The 18,749-nt window shown below is 37.4% G+C and overlaps 3 pseudogenes across 1 annotated transcript; all 3 read right to left on the bottom strand.

The window, feature by feature from the left end:
• Positions 1–304: 304 nt before the first annotated feature.
• Positions 305–401, bottom strand: LOC148801028 (U6 spliceosomal RNA; annotated as a pseudogene).
• A 1,127-nt stretch (positions 402–1,528) lies between these two features.
• On the bottom strand, positions 1,529–7,728 carry LOC104603488 (uncharacterized; annotated as a pseudogene).
• Positions 7,729–10,800: 3,072 nt separating this feature from the next.
• On the bottom strand, positions 10,801–12,663 carry LOC104601864 (3-ketoacyl-CoA synthase 6 pseudogene; annotated as a pseudogene). Its single transcript, XR_016084710.1, has one exon. The product of XR_016084710.1 is annotated as a 3-ketoacyl-CoA synthase 6 pseudogene (transcript).
• Between the last annotated feature and the right edge of the window lie 6,086 nt (positions 12,664–18,749).

Here is an 18,749-nt window from a genome sequence, read left to right as displayed (position 1 = left end):
GTCTTAGATATCCATCGCTATTTCTTGGTGGTGGTGGTGGTCACCAGTTCTTCATAGGATCGTCTCTGGGTGGAAACGGTGTATAACGAATTCATGAATAGAAGATGATGATGATCATGCTTTGTTTGCCTCTTTACAACCATGACATAATTGGGATAATGCTTCGATGATGATAAAAACGGTATACAACGCAACTTATATTGCCTCCCTCTCGTGCATTCGTAATACCGCTGCTTTTTTGTGTGTATGTGTGAGTCATAAAATCATGATTATTTCAAACGATCATGAATTTCTTTTTTTCTTTTTTAATGTGGACCATTTCTACATTTTTTGTGTTATCTTTGCATAAGGCCCATGCAAATCTTATCAGTATCATTTTAATCTTATGTCTCCAAAGAGACCAAACGACCATAAATAAACTTTAATACGTTTATTTCCTCTCTTTCCCCATTGACTCTCTTCATGTATATTTTCTCTCCACCGCACTATTGTCTAGTCCACCAACAACACTGGAAACGGATTCAAAGCCGAGCTCCTCAACTCCGGGAATCTTGTTCTTGTCTTGAGAGACCGTCACGGTAACGTATCCTCGCGAAACTTTGATTCTCCTTGATACTCTTCTTCCCTTACAGTCCCTTTGTGGGAAGAGGAGACATGCCTCTGCAAAGGCCAAAGGTCAATATTCGTCAGGCTATTACCTTCTTTACAATGGCCAGACGTTCATTAGCAAGTTTTGGCGGATCAGTGATTCCAACATGTCTCGGCCTCTTTGATTTGACTCATCCACCGATCGATACCGCCGGTCTACGACATCTTTAATGCCGGTTGCTTCATCGTGGGAAGGAGCATCGATGGGGACAGTTTTGGTGGCGTCGGGTTTCTTCATCCGAAACCTTGACCAGGAGAGACAGTTCTTTCATCTCCAGCCACCAGAGCTGTTGTTACTTTTTGCTGGTTTCATGTTGTCGGGGTCGAGGACTCGACCTTAGAACCCAAAGCGACACAAGTTCTTGTGTCTTGTCTAACCAGTAATAAGATTTTAGTAAAATTATATATAAAATCATATACAGGAGGGTAAAATAGGTATTTTAGAAAAATAACGTATTAACCAAAGGTTTTTTGTATAGCATAGTAACGAAAGGGTGGTTTGTGTTGAATTTTCCGAAAATTTAGGGAAGATCGGTGCATGCTTCAAATGGAGAAGGAGATCAGCTAATGGTTTAGTTGATAGGTTGGCTAAACAAGGGACTGTGAGGGAAAGAATGTTCTGGGCAGTTTTGTAAAAAAGATTACTGAGGTTTAACACCTGTTTAGGGGTTGACAGCTGTACTTAACTTTAGAAAGTTATTCTTAAATTGTAAGAGACGAAAAACATGTATTATTCTCCCTCTGTTAGCTTCTCGTCTGCTTTGTCATTTCTTTAACTGATCCCCATTAGATCGAAGGAGGAACAGAAAGCAAAGAAACAAACAATGAAAATGAAGTAAGAAGAAGAACCCATCAAAGGTTTGAGAGGAAAAACTAGAAACAGTACCATTAACATAGTCAATAACAGTAAGAGTTTCAAGAGTTAACAAAAAAAACGAGAAAAGCAAGCTACTTTCTCAGAAATCTAAATATAACAAGACGAAATAGCAGATTTCTTCAAGACAAGTTAGAGACAGAGCTTCCCATATCTCTGAGAAGACCTCGACGATCACTTTGTGATGATGAATGGAGTTCAACGACAGAAAGCACTGTAGAAGCTGCTCGAGATCCTTGGCTTTAAATATCTGCTTTTCGATGATCATCTCCACCTTTAATGTCCTGAAATCACTGTAAGGATCGCTGGAGCGCTTCACTATTGCGAAACTTTCCTGCACTTTCCCCCTAGTGGAAAACATACAGCATCCCATATCGGAATTCTTGCTCACTGCTCTTCTCCGTTCAGCTCTGGCTTCTGATCTCCGGCAAGAACTTCTCTTGTTTAGGTGACGAGACTCCGAGGAATCAGAAGAGAAGCTCCTCGAGGAGAAAAACATCTCTATCTCGTCATCTAGTTCCTCTTCACTGCTGAACCACCCACCACCATTAGTTTCTGCAGACAAGGAGCTGAGATGGTAGAAACTCTCTTTCTTCTTGTACTTCTCGTGGGTCTTCCTAGTCTTCTTTGACCTTTTCTTTCTCTCCTTTGGTTGAAATTCCTCAAAACTGTAGAACGAATTCAGAGGCAAAATGGGTGACGCAGGAGGACATGTTCTTCCTCCCATATCACCCGACACGAAACATGGGCCATGTTCCAATACCTTCGGCCTCTGTAACACCTCCTTTGGAGCGACTGCGACACTTGTTCCACGCCACCTCCATTGTTTCCGACCATCTAGGTCTGCACATAGATGGAAAAATTCGAACCTTAGGAGACGAAGTCTCAAGCAGATGGAAGTCTCAGCTGTTTTGAGTTACGAAAACCAGCCTCCGGCGTCTCCACCGGATTAAGAGAAAAAGAGATAGTGAATTTTGAAATTATGTGTTTTTGGAGTCTGATTCATGCTCTTTAAATAGTTTATGAAGAGATATGGAGAAAATGTAGGTGATGGTTCATTGCGCCGCACACACACATGCACGCACGTTGCATGGTATCGAACCCCTATGCTCTCCCTCTACTAATTTTATGTAGTATATAAATCAGCTCCTATTAAAATACTGAAAACAAAGTTTATAATTTTTCAATGTGGGACAAGTTCAAAATTGGGTTTTGCAAGAGAAAAGCTAATTTTCCAATCAAGTGTGTAGGTGCAATTTCTCATGTAATTGACCAATCATACCCATTGGATTTAATCTCTTATGAGATTAAAATCCAACAATATATACAGAAAATGAGCGAGAGATTGAACTCGACTATAGGAGCTCAGAGCTCTCCTTTGAGATTTTAAAAAGTATGATACCTTTTTTTTTCTATTTTCGTCAGGCATGCATCCGATGACTGGTATACGTGCATCGTGAGGAAGAAGATGAACAGTGTTCGTGCAAGAGTAAAATAGGTATTTAAGAAAGAAAAAACCATTTTTTGTTTTATTAATTGACAGAAAGGCGCTATTTATTGAATTTTTCAAAATTAAAGGAGAGATTTTTGCTAAAACGAAAAGTTTTTATAATTGTTAGAAACTTGAAGAGAGGTTTTTATATTTTACCCTAAAAAATATATCCCCAATCATAAACAGAATCGTTAATCAATTCACTTAGTTGGCATGAATTGACATGCCTATGTTATCTCACATGAAATGGGACCTGTGTAACCATTTTAGTGGGGGATCTGGCAAAGTTTACACACTATAGATAACTAGCAGACCCCGAGTATTTTCCACTCCCGAGTCTGAATATCCTGCACATATCTTCCTACACATTTTCCTGCATGACCTATCAGAGTGATACACGTCATCATCCTGCGGATTAAAAAATCTATACATGAGATGCATGAAATACCACAACACGGTTAATAGTTTAACACTTAAAAGATGCTCTATTTAAAGGTTCTCTTTAAAAACACATTAAAATAAAAGTATCCATAAAGCAGTCGCCCGAAATTTATCAATGACTCCCTTTATTTTGTTTCAATAAATTTTAAATTTTAAAAATTTTGGGAAACAAAGAAACGGAAGTAATTTCATTCTAGTTAAATTATTCGCACGTACAAATCCTTTAACTCATATAACGTTAACGTGTCTCTCTTTAATAGGTTTTGCAGGGAAATGTATAGAAATAAATGTACAGGATATCTGGACTCTCCACTCCCAACACCCGATGATTCGACTGTGACAAAGATGATTTTAAGAATTCATATATATATATATGCTTGTGGGGCTTCATGGTGTGGGTGTCAGTGCCAGAATTCATAGATTTTTCGGCAAACCAATGCATTCAATTGTCTCGTTTGTTGGCACTGTGATTGAAGGCAAATTTTCCCAGGTTATGGGATTCATATACAAATTGTGGAGGTGGCATCCGTTTTGGATGGTCAATCATTTCAATATAGGCATCTTTTAGGCTGTGTTTGGTTTGAAGGAAAAAGTAGGGAAAGGAAGAGAAATGTAGGAAAATCTTTACAAATCTTGTATAATTTTCTTCAAACCAAACATAGCCTTATGGAAAACTCTTTATAGTGGATTATCGTTAAATTGGCTTGTTTTGTGCTCCCCTATGCTATGCCTTATGGTTGGGTGTGGAAGCTTTGTAATGAGATGACTTGATGATTGATTGGGCTGTTTTGTTATGGATGTTTTATAGCAAACTTACAGGGTTTTTTATTTGTATGTTTCATGCGTGTCTCATGGAGAAACCCGTGGCCTCCCCTAAAACTATGCCATTTCTGTTATTATCTTTATATTGCCAAGGTTGGGATGGTTTTGGCAACCCTATTCCATTTAATCTTGATTTATGGGATTGGTAGTTAATTTCTGTTCTTTTGGGAGATTTTCTCATTTCAACTTTCTCTGTTGAAGGCAGATGCCATCCTTTTATTTGGCATTCTCCAGTTGTTGACGTCGTTCACAAATGGTTCATGAGTTTTCTCTCCCTATGCTCGGTATCTGCTTCTTCAACATTACTTAGTGATGGGTTTTTTCTTATTGTTTACCAGTCATAGGCGGGGATTTCACAAAACCAATGGCATCTAAGAAGAAGGGGGGGGGGGGGGGGTTCTTTAAAAATATGTAATAGACCCAAAATAAAATTCCTAGCTCTGCCACTGTGGGAGCAAACCATAAATTTCCCATCAAAAGCAATAATTATCTAAATAAGGAATTTATTGAAAGTACTCCTTGGGTTTTTGTCAAACACATATTCTTTAGTTTTTTGAAGCAGCTTTTAAAATTAGCTTCTACCTTTTACATATTATGGACATTCAAATATTAAATTAAAGAAAAATGATCAAATCACTTAAGTGACTCGATGGTCAATTGAGACTAGACCTGTTCATGGGCCGGGTGGCCCGACGGTCCGGCCTGACCCTCGGACGAGCTTGAACATGCTTATAGGCCTGCGGGCTTAAATTCAGGCCAAAAAGCCCGGCCCACAATAAATTCGAGCCGGGCTTAGGTTTTTTCAAAATAGCCCGGCCCGACCTAATATTAAACTTAAAATTAGTTATGTGATTATGTCCATTTGAATAATTTTTTTGATTTAAGAATGTAAATTTGTGTTTTAAAATATAAAAGAAAGAGAAAAATACCATATTGTAGGCCCATTGTTCATTTAAATAGAAAAAAAAATACTATCTGAATTTTTAATTCTAATTTGAATAGGGAAAATTGTTTCTTTTTCAATTGGGTCGGGCTTCGGGCTCGGGCTCGGGTTTCGGGCTTTTTACCAAGGCCGGGCTCGGACCCAAGTTATAGGCCCGTTGGTCGGGCCAAGCTCAGGCTCGGGCCTAGTATATTTTCATTAGTGACAAGTGAAAGCCCGGCCCAGCCCGGCCCAAGCCCGGCCCATGAATAGGTCTAATTGAGACCATGATCTTTGTAACCATGAGTGCTTGTGTTTAAATCTTTATATTTTTAATTAAAGTATTTTGGGATTTATTTCAAGGCAAGTTCAATTTCAAAGCCGATTCTTAGGTTGGTTTAGGTAGGGTATATGCCTATACCCTGAAACTAGCCTAAGTGAGAGGGGGGGGGGGGGTGATTCTTGGAATTTGGAACCAGACTCACCTAGTAATATATTGGGTAAGGTTGGTTTAAGACCAGTTTGAGGTTGGTTCCATTCAGTTTTGGGAATAACCTATCCATTTTCCCACCCCCTACAAGAGAGAGTAATAGAAAGTAATTGTCAATTTTATACGAGAAAATTAAGATTTAAGAGAGTTTTCATTATAATTGATTATATTTTTAATAACTTAACTAATATAAGGGCACGTGCTATGCACATTTTCAATTAAAGAATAAAGATATAAATAGATATTATATAATCAAATTTAACTTTTATAATTTTTTTTGATAAATAAAATAAAATTTATTAAAAATAAAGACAGCAAAGGGGGAGAAAGTGCGATTGGACCCCCAAAGCTTGGAGCCCATGTGAAAAAACAAACCCAAAAACTGTACATCATAACCATATGAGCAGCATAGGCTCCTCACAACCACCAGAAAACAAGACAAAGCCTTCCATAAAATATATAAATATATATATATATATATAATAAATTTTATTAGAAAAACAGTAGCAGCCAACATCCAATCAAACGTCCCCTGATCCTTCCAGTCAATCCCTACTACATACACATTAAAGCCAAGGCAAATATCTACTTTATAGTATAGATATAAATGAGAATGAGAAGAGAGGAAGGTCTTCATGGGTATAAGGTGAGAGGACTCCTGGCCACCCTCTATGCCTTGAAAATCCTCACAATACTTAGTTAAACCCTCACCTAGAGCAGACAAAAAGATGACCCAACCCACGAACCCTCACCTAGATCGACTCGACCCAACCCACGAACCCTCACCTAGATCGACTCGACCCAACCCGGAAAAAACTGGGTTGGGTTGGGTTACGGGTCAACCCGCTGACCAATTGTTAAGTCTAATTGGGACTATTTATTGTTGTTAGAAGTTTCCACTCTCTAATTTTTTATATTTAGTCTTTACTCTTTATTGTTTACTCTTTAAATTGTTAAATGATCAAGATTTTTTATTTTATATTTGGAATTTTAAGATTAATTCCTTTAATTTTGGAAATTTTCATGTAGTTTTTCTTTGTTCTTTTTAAACTTCAGTTATTTTTGAGGATGACCCAAATTGACCCATGGGTCCACCCTAACCCGAACATTTAGGATTAGGGTCTAGCATTTGATAACCCAATCCGAAATCAACCCAAAGCATCTTGACCCAATCCGAACCCGACCCACCCAACCCAATTGCTAGGTGTACCCTCACCTATATTTTGGTCCCCATATTCATGTTTAGTAACTTTTGGCCTCCCCTATTTATATTTACTAGTCTTTGTTAGAACTATCAAATATTCCCAATACACGACTGCAAGTGTAAGGTGAATGTGAAAAGCAAATCCAAATTCTAAAATAAATATCCGAAGATTCATTTTCAATGGCTACTCCTCTTTAAATCTTACCTTTATTTTGGATTCTACTTCCACCAGAGAGAGTGTACAACGCATTGGATTCTAAAAGCCAAAGGTTATATGCATTGAGCATTTATTAAATGGAATCTTTTTTATATTTATTTAAATGAAATCTTATAATTTTATAATTTTTTTTTGTGTGTTTTTAACCATTATCATTACAAATTTAATTAACTATAAATGATGCCATTCAATAAAAAAAAGGGTTTCTAGCATATAAGGGCAATTTTTGGGGTTTAATATCAATAAAAGTAATATATTTAAATTTTTTTCAAAAACAGGTTAACTTTTTAAAAATAATATCAATAAAGGGCAAAAACATTGTTAATCTTCTTCTTCTTGTCATTTGTTCACTAGAGCCACCGCTGTCCACTGCCGCCCGCCGCCGCCTCCACCCATCTCCTCCTTCGCCTCCAGCAACATTGCTAGAGGTGGTCGGAGGCAAAGGTGGCAGTAGCGGCATTGGTGGTCATTCCTCTGCCCGTCGCTGCCGCCACCTCTGTCTCCACCCATCTTCAACAACGTTGTCGGAGGCGAAGGCGGAGGTGGGTGGAGGTGGCGGCGTTTGATAGAGAAACCACTAGTGCCGCCTCCGCCACCGCCACCTCTACCTCCACCCATCTTCGACAACGTGGTTGGCGGAGGTGGAGCCGCCACCTCCAGCAACGCTACCGGAGGTGGAGGCAGAGGTGGGCAGAGGCGGCGGCAAGCGGTAGTGGACGGCGGTGGCGGACAGCAACGGACGACAACTCTGTTGAACAAATGGGAAGAAGAAGAAAATGAATAATGCTTTTGCCCTTTATTGATATTATTTTTAAAAAGTTAACCTATTTTTAATTTTTTTAAAATATATTACTGTTGGTATTAAACCCCAAAAGTTGCCCTTATATGCTATTACCCCTAAAAAAATCATAACTTGTCCTTTCTCCATTTCCTCTTTCATATATGATATTAAACATGTAATTATTTACAATGGTGCCACTACTAACTATTTACAATGATGCCACTAAACTTTTCCCTTTTTCATATTTGTTAAAAATTGTCTTTATCTCTCATTTCATTTACAATCAGGCCATATTGAGCCATGTTGTGCGGGTCGTGCTTCTCTCCCCTAAGATACTTTAGGGGTCACTTCGGCACAACACTTGGCCCGAGCCCACACAAGCGTGTGTTGTGTCGCAGGACGTGTTGGTCCGCGGGCCAATTTTTAGGCCAGGCCGAGCCACGAACCAGGCTAATCCATGTGTTTTAAAGAATTTTGAAAAAACTAATGAAAAAGTTAAATTAAAAAAATAGATAAAAATTAAAAATATCTTAAAATTTTATTTTATATGAATTTTGATGTATATAATTATTTATATATACAATAATAAAATTCAAAATAAAATAATATATTATATAATTATTGTATATAGTATACAGCTCGAGCCCGTGCTGTGCCACAGGCCAAATCTTAGGCCAGGCCAGGCATGAACTGGGCTAAGCCATGTTTTTTAAAAATTTAAAAAAAGAATAATGAAAATTTTAACATGAATTAAAATAAATAGACAAAAAGATTAAAAATGATCTTAAAATTTTATTTTATATGAATTTTGATGTGTACAATTGTTTATATATGCAATAATAAAATAATATAATATAATAAAATTGAAAATAAAATTATATATATTATAATTATTGTATATAATATATGGCTCGAGCCCGTGCAAGCACGTGCTGTGCCACTGGCCAAGCAGGTCTGCGGGCCATGTCTTAGGCCAGGCCAGGCCACGAACCAGGCTAAGCCATGCTTTTTTTTAATTTTGAAAAAAAAAATAATGAAAATTTTAACATAAACTTAAAAATAGAAAAAAATTCAAAAAGATATTAAAATTTTATTTTAGCCCAAGCCTGCACGGGTTTGTGTTGTGTTGTGGGCCGGGTTGGTTCACGGGCCAAGTCTTAGGCCAGGCTAGGCCATGAACTAGGCTAAGCTATTTAAAAAAAATAATGAAAATTTTAACATAAATTACAAAAATAGACAAAAATTAAAAAAAAAAGATCTTAAAATTTTATTTTAGCCCGAGCCCGCGGGCCAAGCCTTAGGCCAGGCTAGGCCACAAACCAAGCTAAGCCTGTTCATGGGCTCAGTAGCCTGATAGTTCAGCCCAACCCATTACCAATGCTAAATTATTTAATTAAATAATTTGAGATAACCTTTACCAATCTTGTGTTGGCAATACATAAAGTTTTATTTATTTACTTATTTTAATAAATTATTTAATTAGTTAATAATTTAAGAATCTAACAAATTATTATTGCTAGCAAAGTAAGATATAGAATCGTGTATATATTTATATATATTTACTCTCTCACTTGATTGTCTATTTATTTTACTAAATTTATTCCACTATATAAAACAAAAATGCAATGACAAAAGTCATCTCTCCCTCTTTCACTCCATTGCCTAATGATCATGATTATTTATTTATTTGTTGTTTTATTTATTAAATTAAATATATTATTATCCATAAATTTTTATTTATTTTAAATATATCTTTTTTCCAATGAATTTTAATTAAAAAATTTACCTTTCACAATTTTGTCCTATATAATAATTTACATTTTACAAATTAGTATTACCTAAATCCAAATATGATTCAATGATAATCAAATTAAAATGAATATGATCCATCAAATTTAAGGTGGATATATATCAAATATAATTCATTAATTAAACTAAAAATAAAGAATTAAAATATCAATACATCCAATATCCAGAATTGAGAATTGATGCTATCACATGCGCAATACTTTTTTTTGTCAGCGCTTGAACTCCTTTTGAGGTGCTCTGACTATCACGCATTCACGCTGGAAAGAGGCTGAATTCAAAAATATGAGTGACTGGTAGCCCGATTTGGGCTTCACCAAATATAATTTAAAGGCGAGAAGACGCTATGCTACTACTACCTTCAAGCCTGCTTCAAAACCTTTTTCCAAACGGGCATTAAAGCTTCAACAAATTCACCTTAATTAGAAGATGTTCCATCAACAAAACTGTTGTTTCTTACACCTGGCGCCTCACACGCATATCCTACCATGCATTGGGAATATCTCCTGTACTTATTAATTATTATTGACGTGGGAAATGTTTCCAATGCACGGGATGTGCCTGTGAGGTGCCCATTCGTGAGGAACCGATCCCGGCTCCAAAATTGGCAAATCTTTTATCACACCCACACGTGGATTGTGGCCCGGCAAGTGGACTTTTCTTTCCAAGCTAACCAACTCAAAGAGGGCATGTCAGTGGTGTATCACGTATGGTTCATGGTTGTTCAGCGGTTAATATTACATGTGGCAAGCAATGAAGCCTGGCAAATGGTAGATGATCAGTTAAGCTGCTGGACAAACTACTTAAAATCGTTCAAATGTAACGTTTCCGGTCCGCTATATTAGAGAGTAGAGACTGTGACTCCAAGGGCGTCCAACATTTTTCACAATAAATAGGCTTTATTGCACCCCTAACAAACTGGAACCTTTTACAGGTTCAACTTCAATCAATCTTTCTGATTTTAGAGTTTGAAAAGCAAGTTTTGCCCTGTATACATCTGCAATACAGACTCGGCCGGTGAGTCACACAGACCACAGCCATATATCTCCTCTCCTTAATTAACTGTTGCTTCATCGATCGGCTTGTCGCCGGAGAATGCACACTTCTGATTATATATATATATATATATATATGCATGTTTTCATTCTGAGTCTGAGTAGTATCTCAGAAATTAATTAATACAAAGAAATTATTTATCTATTGGAAAATATATAAGTGCAGGAGGGAGAAGAGAAGAGGGGGAATGGGAAGGGAACGTTTAATAACACAAGTAAATGCGAAATAAAGGAGTAAATTTATGAGAAGACAGAAGCAGAGACTGCAGTGAGCACGAAATGAATTAAAACAGGCTATAATTTAACGATTTCAGGGATGTGCACCGGGTATCTGTTGATGCAATCGAACCAGGGACTTTCCGGGTCCGGCTTAATGGTGCGGTTGCACTTCCAAACCGCGCTGTTACACTTGAACCCACTTCCGAATGCTATCTGCCACACGCGGTCTCCCTTCTTCATCCTACCTTTGGATTCAATGTAGCTTAATTCGTACCAGAGGGACGACGACGAAGTGTTCCCAAAGCGGTGGAGTGTCATCCTCGATGCCTCAACGTGCTCCGCCGAAAGCTGGAGGTTCTTCTGCAGCTCATCGATCACGGCGCGCCCTCCCGCATGGATGCAGAAGTGCTCAAAGGCCTGCTTGAAATCAGGAATGTAAGGTTTCCACTTGGGATTGAAGAGTTTTCTGCCGACAAGGGTGAAAAGGAATAACAGCTGCTCCGACGCTGGAAGGACAAGCGGCCCAATGGTAGTTATGTTGGATTTGAGAGCCTCGCCGGCGATCACCATGAGTTCTTTGGACAAGGACACACCCCTTATACCTTGTGGGTCTTCTTCTTCATAAACACAGCGGTAGGCCCTGTCGTCTGCACCTTTGTGGGTACGAACCACATGAGCCAACCGGTACTTAGCGCGCCAACTGTCCTTTCTCCGATTGGATAGAAGGATAGCTGCACTGCCCATTCGAAATAGACAGTTGGGCAGTAGCATGGATCTCTGAGAACCACTGTAATAACTCGGGGTTATGATCTCCGTGCTCACTACCAGTGCGTAAGAGTTGGGGTGGACTTGAAGCAGGTCTCGAGCTAGATCAATGGATATAAGCCCGGCACTGCAACCCATCCCGGAGAGGTTAAAGCTCCTTATGTTGCCTCTCATCTTGTACTTGTTCACGATCATCGCCGTCAACGAGGGTGTCGGCGAGAACATACTACAGTTGAGGATTAGAATGTCGATGTCCTTGGGCTTGATTCCGGTCTTCTTTAGGAGTGAATCGATGGCCGAGAAGATAACAAGCTCTGCCTCGGCTCTGCAGTCGGCCATGGTGGGGGTGGGAGGAATATAATGGATGGCCGGGGGTAAGCAAGTCTCCTCACCAAGGCCGGACCTCTCGAGAATTCTCATTTCAAAGTCGACCACCTTGGTGTTGGATCCATTGATAAGCCTAGAGTGCTCCATGAAGGTGGAGAACGGGGCACGGCATGTAACAGGGGGTTTGAAGCAAGAGTAGTCGACGAGGTAGATATGTCGAGGCCTGGACACGAAGAAGACAGTGGCCACGAATATGATGAGGAAACCAGAGCAAAGAATCTGCACCAGATCAAGCTCGAGAGAATTCCAAAGTCCGAGAATCTCATCCGGCCCTAATCGAAGTATCTCTAATACAATTGCTGCCATGATGGGTATGAGGAGAAGAGTGAGAATATGATTCACAAGATACTGATAACCAAGTTTGACATACTTGAGCTTGACAGAGTTGGAGAAATTCGGGAGTGCTGTTGGTGGCATCCTAGCTTACAACTGGACTGGATAGAACGTAACCGAGAGAGAGAGAGAGAGAGAGAGGCTGAGAGATGGATGGATGGATGGGTTAGATTGGATTGGTGAAGTAGAGAAAGGTTTTGGGGTTTTAATAGGTTGGAGAGGGAGGTGAGGATTTAAAGGCTGCCGAGGGGAAATGAATGAAGGCAGATGGAAGGATTAAATGAAGCTCTCACGTCACCCAACGCCATTCTTAGCTGGACCTTGTTTTTCCCCTAGCTAATAAGCTAACACGGTAACACCCTCCAAAACATGCTATTTATTATTATCCATTTTTCAAACCATTTCATCATTTCATTTAACGCTAGCTAAACTCTTTTACTTCATCCTTTAATTTTTATATTTTCATGTGTGACTGTGGAGAAAGAAACAAATTAGCAAATGGGAAACAGCAAGCTAGCAAAAGACTCATTTATATATGCATGCCCAGCACTGTTTAAACTCCCAATAACAATCATAAATTAACTTAAACGATTAGCATTAATTAGCAGGTGTTCAAAAATCAGAGGGCAAGCCAAACCTGGACTATTTGCGCCGATACGTACTTAAACAATTAGAATAGAAAATTGAATTCTGAAAGAACAATTAGAAATTTAGAATTAGAATAAATCAAGTAGAGAAATCGTCAATGGAAACATACTCTCAGACTCGGTGCAATACAACACAATATGAGAGAGAGAGAGACTAATGATCCTGCTGCAATATGATTGAAGGGGCAAATGGAATGGAATTCCAAAACATTGACCAACCCAAATCCAAAATCATTAATAAAAAATTCAAGAAAGAGAGAAATCCTCCTCTTAGACATGGAGGCTTATATATGCTATGTTGTATGCAAGGCTATAACAGAAAATCGTGATCATCTTAGATATAATGCAATAATCTCAGCAAAAAGTCATTTCATCTAATTCAAAGTGGGTTATGATTAAAATAAATCAAAGGCTTTGATTTAGTTGTTTCGGCTTAAAATATTATCGTTTGTATTGCTCTTGACCCTCTTTCATGAATCATGGAGGTATGATAAGGGGGAGATATGGTATGACGTTATTATGGCGGCAACTGGTATGTTTAATGGGTTGTTGAAGGTAATTAAGGAAGATGAGATCGGTTAGCTTTGACATAGTTGAGGGGCGAAGTATAAATGCAGCATGCATTATTTATTTGTTTTTTTGCTGTGGTGGATTGACTGAAAGATGGATAAAAGGGTTGGATGGGTTTGACGTGAGCCACAAACATATTTATTAAAGAAATATATTAATGAAGAAAGAAAACACAAAGCCTTGGAACAGTTTCCAGTTAGCAGCTGGTTTTGAGACATCCGTGTGTAATTTTATGAGTGGTACGTACTTTTATGAGTGGATAAATCCTGTGTAGGCTCCCCCAATGCTGGGCCTCCCCCCTACACATTAACAGTTTAGCACATACAGAGAAAAAGGGCGCTGTTTCCAAGATTTAAATGTTGTAAGTTGTAACTATATTGGGTTTTCAAAATATTTGTGGGGTAGAGTTGGCAGAAAAAATAAATAAAAGTGTGGGACCGAGGACCCATAAATCCTTAGAAGGAAGTGGGATATAAAGAAGTCACATGTTCCTTCCTATTATTATTATTATTATTATTATTATTATTATTATTGTTGTTTTTCTTGATAAAATCTAAAGATACAAGAAATTAAACGCTACACAGCTGACAGCTCTGAGGTAGCCCGACCCCAAAATTCTAAACAACTGATAAAACCTAAAATCCTATGAATCAAACCAGAGTGCACTCATTAGGGTGGCCTGGGCTTGATTTTTATTGCCTATTTTTACTACATTATCTGTTGAAGGAAGGATATCTCTATCTCTTTATATATATGTCCCTGCACCAATGAAGTAAAGTGTAATTTTGCACCCTAACGGCTATTATGGAAACAGGTTGGAGCAGTGCTTTAAGTTTAAACCGGTTCATGAACAGACTCGGGAGGGAAGTAGGAACAATAATGGCGAAAGCAGCAGGCCGGATTCTTGATCTTGGATTTGTGGAAGAATTTTCCTACTTAGCCGGCCGAAGCATGCTAACTACCAATTGTAAGGACATGACCCCACCTTTATCTTGCCATCAGAAACAAAATATAGGGTTGACTGAGCGAGCCCTTTCTGACATACGGGCCCCACAATTGAACCGCCAACGCCATACACACACATTTAGGTTAATATGTTGACAGTTGGGGTTGTTGTATATAAGTCGGGATTGTTACGTAAGTACTGTTTGGTTTGTTATAATGAAGAAGCTTGTGTACTTCAGGGCATGTTGTGTCTTAGGGTTTGGTAATTTTACAAAAATTGGTGAAATGCTAGCTAACCAAGGCATCAACCATTTATGATCACCAACTGAATGTATCCTGCCGACCTCTTTGATATTCTTTGAGAGGTTGACAGTGGTCAGCAGCACTCAGAAACTCCTTATAGCTACATACATGAAATGAGATTGGGGGGATGGCCGTAGTCTCTTGAAAAATATTAAAATGAAAAAGAACATTAAAAACTCTACATTATAATGTTGTCATTCTTTGGTGAAGTGCAACTATATATGGTGCATTTTACAAGTATTTTTGTATGTTGAATCAAGATTCCAACCATTTACATTAAAAACATTATTTATTTACTTTTTATTGATTTATGTTTAAGTTATAAGGTCTATATGCTTACTATTAAGACTTTAACAACGTTAAAAATGCTATTTCATACATTATAAATTGTGCTTTCTTCAAAACCAAAATTTTATATCTTAAATTAAAATAACATTATCTTTGCATTTGGTATATGTTTGGCATCAATGCTGCAGATACAGCAGAAAGTGGTGTTGTTGATGTGTTGGTTGGAAGCACCGTTTTCTAAAAAAATGATGTCTTTTTTTTTTGTTTGGAAACATTGTTGTCAGGTATAATGTTTTTTAGAGCAACATCAACAATTTTTTTTTGGTACTGGTGCTTTATATCTGTTTTCAGCATTGGCACTCATTATAGGAAGCTCATATCACTGCCACATCACGACCTCGTTAACAGCAACGAGCTTCAATATGAGAAAATGTCAAATTCGGCGTTGCTCAAAATCACGCCTTCATAATTTCTAAGGCATGGCTTGGAGCACTATTTTTTATGAAAATTTATTCCAAACAAACAGACATTTCCTGGAACACCATTTTTTCCGACGTATTGTTGATGTTTCACCATTTTTTGGAGCAATGGCATCAATGCCAAACAGACGCTCAATCTTTAGAAAACAGAAAATTGAACTTTTATTTTCTATTTTTCTCCTTTTTTTTTTACTTTCTAAAATTAATTCAAAGTTCATGTACCTAAGCTCCTCGTACAATTTAAAAGAACCGGTTTGAGTGGTACTAAAATATAAGACAGGTGAATAGACCTCGACATTTCACTTAGACAAGTCACAATAGCTCACGTAATAATATGTGGCAATACAATTAATAAGCATCATAATGTGTAATAGTACTGCATGCATGTCAACCTTGTGTGCATTAATTAATGTCCACTTGGTAAATGATCATTGCTTATGATCCCAAAAGAATGAAGGCGAATCCAATGAACCCGTTGGTTAAAGTTACGTTTGGTTCACACTCCTGTTAAGCGAGTCAATTAATCCAGTTCAACTAGTTAGAAAAAGATAAAATCAGATGAAACAAGTGTTTTTGCCTCTCATTCGTTCGAATTCCCCTTTTTCATTTTCACTTGAACCCTAGCCCAAGAGCAAGAGACCACTAACGGCAATTTCACCATGCTCTAATGATGTATAGTCAATTGGCAGTAAGCATTCCTCTTCCTTAATATCTTCCTCCTTCCTCTTCTTCTACCAGGAGACTACCGGTGGCAATTTCACTATTTTACTGAGTTCCCACCTTCAACTTAATGATTCACCAATTTCACTGTTGAATAGGTAACCCCAGAAGATGAAGAAAGGTTTTCACGCTTATCATACTAGTAGTTGTTCATTTACATTGGCTACCAAGTTTTCTCGATATCATAGTTGGTCGTTTTGTGAAAAATGAATATAAGCTACTGTTCAGTGCACAAGACAAACAACAAATAACAGAGCACACTTTACTACTATTCATATTTATATAAATTTAGTTCAATAAAAATAAAACATAAATACATTTTTTGTGGCTTTCAAACAAACATCCATTTTTGTGGATCCGGTCCCCATCCCAAATTCTAAAATTGTTAATCAATTATAGATAACATAGAAGTAGGCCATGGAACTTGAACCACAACCATGTGTTCCTCGAATGTAAATGGCACCTCTTCACCATCAATCAAACAAACCTTTGGTTTTTTTTTTATGCAAACAACCTCTTCTCTCTGTTTCCCCTCACTCCAATTCGAACCGAACTTGTCTTGTCATCCTACTCCAGTGATTGAATGCATGGCATCGATGGTATTAAGCATGTCGGCTAATCCAATAGGAGCAAATTGGATTTTGCTCAATGATAACTTCATCAGAGAAACTATAAGAAGCTCGAAATTAAAAAGGCTCCAATGAAATCTCCATATGTTCCCATGACTTCGAGGGCATCAACTTCTTCACCTGTAACATATAAACAATAAACACTTGTACTTCGAGGGCATCAACTTCATTTTATTGGTTTGCAACTGGTCATCAGATGATATTACTATTTGTCACTTATAGTAGTTAGCATTGAATGACAGTTTGAAATTAACATTTCGCTCTAATTAAGCCCAAAAAAAAGGGGGGGGGGGGGGGGGGGGGGGGTTCAATAAGGTAATATTACATTTTAAGGATTAGCCATTAGTTGGTGTGAAGAGAGAGGACCACATGCACTAACCATTAGGACCCCTTAATTCATGAAATGGTACGTTCATGTATCGAGAATCTTTTTGTCAAATGCACAACTTTGCATTTTCAGCAATCAGTTGGTGTTTCTTAGATTCAAAGTTTAAACTGTTTATGTCTCAATGTAACTTTGATATAAACAATCGAGGGGTAAAGCTATTAAGCTGTTTTGTCCCAGATTCATCTAGTTATTTTTTCCGGTTTCTTTTTCAAGAAAAACACAATGGAAGCAAACATGTTCTTATTTATTAGTAATCCGATTATCTATAAAGGTTCAATGTGCTGTTGCAGTTTGCAGACAATTAAGTTTAGCCAACTTTTTTGTTCTGTTAAATAAGTGGCAGTCAAATAACATAAATGTCTCCTGTTCAGAAATTCTACTGACGTAGCCGGTAACTCACTCTTCCCCATACACCAGAGGTTTGACTAGTTAATTTACTTATTTATAGTCTTCGAATCACAGAGCAAATTGACACACGTCTTTGTTATTCTTGTATTCATTCTTACTTGTTCCAAAAATATAAGTCAAATTTATAAGAAATTTGAGAGAATTTTATTTGTTGATATTTCAACAAGGAATTTACTGAACTTGAGCATCAATGTTGAGAAGTACAGATACAGAAGGAAGAAAAGATTGTACGCAGTAGGCAGATTTTTTACTATAATTTATTTAATGCAATTAGAAACCAAGTGTTGCTTAGGGGGACTACCTTAACATCAACAGCTTTGATTGGTCAGACACGTAAAGGCTAAACTGCTAGAGCTTAAATGATCGCATTTAACCGGAGATGTTAAGTTAGTCCTCCACTCAAAACTCCAAAGTATATATATTGACAAGTGTCTACATACTTGTCATTATAAAACGAGAGATATTCCAAGAATCGAGGGAACTAATTCTCATCTGGTTCCTAGAATCACGTAATCACGCTAACATTTCAGGAAAGTGTTATTAGACATGAAGACTTATAAGATAAACAATTATTTTATACAATAATTAATAACTATTTATATTCTATATATTATTAATACTTTTTTTATAATATAAAAATAACAATTATTAATTTTATGTAAGGTTATTTATCAAATTTAGGGATGACAATTTTCTCTATGAACTTTCAAAATGTGACAATCTAGTATCTGTCGTTAACCAATTTGTTAATCAGCAATTAAGTGACACTTGAAAAGTTAAAAATACCTTTCGAATGCCATCTAATTCTCTTTATCAACCATCTAAACATTGACAAAAAACTAAACAATCCCAAATCCTAGCCTCTTCTATTCAAAAAAGTTGATGACTATTTAGAAGAATCTAGAATTTGGGACTA

Source organism: Nelumbo nucifera, chromosome 3 (genome assembly GCF_055504915.1).
Source record: "Nelumbo nucifera cultivar China Antique chromosome 3, China Antique-T2T, whole genome shotgun sequence".
Taxonomy (NCBI): domain Eukaryota; kingdom Viridiplantae; phylum Streptophyta; class Magnoliopsida; order Proteales; family Nelumbonaceae; genus Nelumbo; species Nelumbo nucifera.
This window is presented reverse-complemented; position numbering and strand designations above follow the sequence as displayed.